We start from the raw sequence: 3,302 nt of genomic DNA on the forward strand, positions 1-3,302 counted from the left end.
CTTCTATGATAGGTCCGACTCCTAAGAGGACTGATCAAAACCAGGGAGATCCAAAGTTTGACAACCTCTAATGCCAAAGTCACTACAGGACCAGTTAAAAATCAAACCCTAAGGCAAAATCCCTATGAATTCCACCAAAACCCTCGACACTAACGGGACAAGTTCAGGTGAAGATCTTTGACAGTAAACTGATGGATCTGGGCAGTAAAAACAAAGTAAAAGCAAAATCAAAAAGAGCAAAAAGCAAAAACTAAAATTTTCTCAAAAATTGACAGGGGTACGTAGGTCATCTGTTCACACAGGCACGGGTACGCACTGTGCACAAAGACGCAGTGCGTACAAGTACGCACTGTGTTAAACCCAGAGACTGCGTACTGCTGGCAAAGCTAAGAAAACTAAAAACTAAATTGACTCTAAGCTAACCCACCCAAATACACAGCTAGACAACCAAAATTCAGAAAACAAGCAATTTTTCTCAGATCAAAATATCAAATCAAAAAGAACTCAAACACATTCATGGAGTCCCCAGTATGGTCGCCATTTTGTCACGCGGAAAGAGTCGTTAGTGCGGACACAACCGACCTTCCTAGAAAGCCTAAGACTCTCTAATGACAAACAAGACAAATAAGAGCAATCCTTCCCTAAATATGCTTTTACAATATGAGAAATCAAGTGTTTAGATCCTACCTGTAATCCAACGCTGTTGTAGTAGTCCAACTTCGTTGATCCAGATGAGCTCCTCCTTCCCTTCGAAACCTGCATTCACCAAAAATCAAACGATTAAATAGCACCTGAATATCACATAAAATAAAACATATTTAACATATATACCAAGGAGTATATGAACAACTCATTAATAACAAATTGTTGAGAAGAATGGACTAATTTGTATTAAAAGGTAACAAAAGGAACCATTACAACCTGAGCCTTGGTGTTGTGCAAGCTCCTCCCAGGGTCCACAAGAGTTCTCCCTTACTCTGTTCAGCTCACCCACCTCCCAATGGAAACAAGTAAAGATGGTAATCTCTCCTCACAAACTTCTACAAGGAAGTCCTAATTCCAGCAGCATCTACCCTTAGGAATGTTCAGCTTTTTAACCTCTCCTCCCTTTGGCCCAATGCCTGTATTTATAGTGCTCTAGAAGAAGTTATTCAGGTCCACCATCAATGGGATAAGTCCCTCTTTGGATGGGATAGCTCCCCTATTGATGGGATAAGTTCCTCTTTGGTAGGGGTACATGAACCATCTGGAGGCGCTTCATACACGTCAAACATGCTTCTAGAAGACTCTAGAAATGACCACAAGTAACTTTTTTGGAGTGAAACTTGCGCCTTTTGACCTTTACAGGAGTACGCACCCATCCCTTTACATACAGAGCGTACAAGTACGCAGGTTTTGTGAACTTGGGTTGCGTACCCGTAGGTGAGGCTAAGAGAAACTGCGTACCAGAGATAACTGACTTTTAAATGACTTTTCTCTCTTTTTTGAAGTTTGACATGGAAAGCAGAGGCATGAGACTTGCCAAGGAGGATAGTATGACAGTGGATGGAGTCATACTAACTGCAAATAGTCATGGTGACATTTTTTAGTGTAACAAGTTGCTTCGATAGCAAAACACAGGTATTATGTGATTTTTGTTGATGATTTCTCTCGTAAGTGCTGGATCTTCCTCATGCAGAAGAAGAGCGAGACATATTCAAAGTTCTGTGAATTCAAAGCACTAGTCTAGAAGGAGTCGGGGAAGAAGGTGAAGGCTCTTAGGAGTGATAATGGTGGTGAATACATCTCGGACGAGTTCAAGGATTTCTGCAAGGCAGAAGGGATTCGTAGAGAGCTCATAGCTCCCCATAACCCACAGCAGAACGGGGTAGCTGAGCAGAAGAACAGAACGATTGTGGGTGCTGCACAGGCAATGTTGCATGATCAGGGCCTACCCCTTCACTTGTGGGTGGAAGCATGCAATACAACAATTTATGTGCAGAACCGTTGTCCTCATAAGATACTTGGCATGCGTACACCTGAGGAGACTTATTCTGGTAAGAAGCCTGATCTTTCTCATTTGAGGATTTTTGGTGCTAACGTTTACATGCATGTGACGAAGGATGCTAGGAAGAAGTTGGAGCCGACCACAGAGGTTGGGATATTTGTGGGGTACACTGATACGCCCCACAACTATCGTGTGTATTTGCCAGACAGTGGTAAAACTGTTGTGCGACAGGATATAAAATTTCAGGAGGAGAAAGCCCTTAAGTGTTCGCTTGAGAGGGAGCTACACTTGCATGCATATGAGGAGCTATTAGTTCCTAAGGACGAGCTTCAGGACGTGGATCAACCACAGGACGAGGTTCATGGAGTGGAAGAGACCACTCATGCAGCGCCAACCATCAGAGGGCGAAAGCGCTTGACAGAAGTTGAGTGACTGGCTCAAGATGCAGAGAAAGTTGTAGGACCACCTACAGCCCAACGCAGGTAGAGACAATCACCTGATCGGTACACTAGATACATGGCTCTGATGAGCAAGTGTGTTGTGACTGAGCCATCCTCTTTCGAGGAAGCTGTGGAGGATCCCGCATGGGTAGACGCCATGGTGGAAGAGTATGATTCTATTGTCAGAAACAATGCATGGGAGATTGTTCCTAGACTGGAAGGGAAATCAGTGGTGGGTTCGAGATGGATCTACAAGGTCAAGCAGGCAGCTGACGGGAGTGTGGAGAAGTACAAGGCAAGATTTGTTGCCCGAGGCTTTTCACAGATAGAGGGGATCGATTATGAGGAGACCTTTGCACCTGTCGCAAGGTATTCTTCCATACAGATGATTCTTGCTCTCTCAGCACAAATGGGATGGCACATTCATCAGATGGATGTGAAGACTGCATTCCTCAATGGAGTCATTGAGGAGGAGGTGTACATTGAGCAGCCCGAAGGCTTTGAGGTCTTCAGCAGTGAGTCGCATGTGTGTAGGCTCAAGAGAGCGCTGTATGGGTTGAAGCAAGCACCACATGCTTGGTACACACGGATAGACAGCTATTTCACAGGACTTGGATTCTCCAAGAGCGAGGCGGATCCTAACCTATACCAGATGTTGGTGGAGGGTAAGTTGCTTATCATTTTACTGTATGTTGATGATTTGATTCTAACGGGTGATGAGCTGTTGATACTGTCATGCAAGAAGGATCTTGCTACAAAGTTTGAGATGAAGGACTTGGGCCTCCTTCACTATTTCCTAGGATTGGAAATATGGCAGCGCAGTGGTGGACTGTTTGTTTCTCAGGGCAAGTATGCTCGGGAGATATTGGAGAAGT

This window comes from Pinus tabuliformis, chromosome 5_1, assembly GCF_031772625.1.
Source record: "Pinus tabuliformis cultivar Carrire ecotype Pingquan chromosome 5_1, CPIR1, whole genome shotgun sequence".
NCBI lineage: Eukaryota > Viridiplantae > Streptophyta > Pinopsida > Pinales > Pinaceae > Pinus > Pinus tabuliformis.